We start from the raw sequence: 1,014 nt of genomic DNA on the forward strand, positions 1-1,014 counted from the left end.
GTCCAAAACTCCAGCTTAAAATTTACCTGATCCTCCCTGACTTTCCTTATTCCAGCTACACATGCCTTCTTTCAGTTCTTACAAGGCCTTTAGCACTTTTTTATCTCAGGAATTTGCACATACTATGCTTTATCCTCAGAAAATTCTATTTTTCTTGGTCTAAAACTCCTGACTTCAAATCTACCTACCTACTACTCTTCCCTTAGATCAGAATTTTCCCCCCATCCTTTCAGTTTCAGCCTACATTTCTTTCTTTAACCCCCAAATTCTAAATTAGATCCTCCTATGATAATCATTCACAGCAGTCTATACCTTTTCCTTTATAGCACTTATTTTTATTGATATGCATATTTATTTAATGTTTGTTTCCTCAGTAAATCATGCATCCATGGATGTTTATTTTCCATCACTGTATCCTCAATACCCAACACGTGATGTCATTTAGTAAATTGTTGTTAAATAAGTAGATGAGTCAATGACTGTAAATGTGTACGCCATACATAATCTTTCTTACATCATTATGTCACTCCTTAATGTTAGGGTGCTAGAGCAGATGGATTAGCAGAGGAAAATTTATCAGTTGAGAAATGTAGGGAAAAGTTTGCAATCTTGGGCAGAAGAGGAAAAAGAAAACTTGAAGAAATTACAGTGTGTAGAATATAGGTCTTGTAAGAATAGAGAAAGAAGGTTAATATTTTTCGTGATAAACAAAACATTGAGAAGATATAGTGGGGTAGAACTTGTAGTCAGAAAATAACCAAAGAAGAAATAGAAAGCAAGAGAAGCAAAGGTAACACATTAGGAATTAACCTAGAGATAAAAGTTAACAAAGCCCAAGATTTGGTAGTACTAGTAGTAGAAGAGAGAGACAGAGGGACAGAAATTACTAAGTTGAATAACAAAAGTTGTGTGTGTGGTGGGGGGCAGAAATGATCAATGGATTGTTTGATATTAATATATCTGTTTCATACAGTACCACATTTCAAGTCAAGAAGGGATCAATAATGGGAAAAG

General features: G+C 34.5%; 1 protein-coding gene across 1 annotated transcript in view; it reads left to right on the forward strand.

Annotated features, from left to right (window-relative positions):
* Positions 1-1,014, forward strand: part of UBA6 (ubiquitin-like modifier activating enzyme 6) — a 133,020-nt gene that overhangs the window by 94,098 nt on the left and 37,908 nt on the right. The window lies entirely within an intron of this gene.

This window comes from Propithecus coquereli, unplaced genomic scaffold (assembly GCF_000956105.1).
Source record: "Propithecus coquereli isolate 6110/MARCELLA unplaced genomic scaffold, Pcoq_1.0 Scaffold230, whole genome shotgun sequence".
NCBI lineage: Eukaryota > Metazoa > Chordata > Mammalia > Primates > Indriidae > Propithecus > Propithecus coquereli.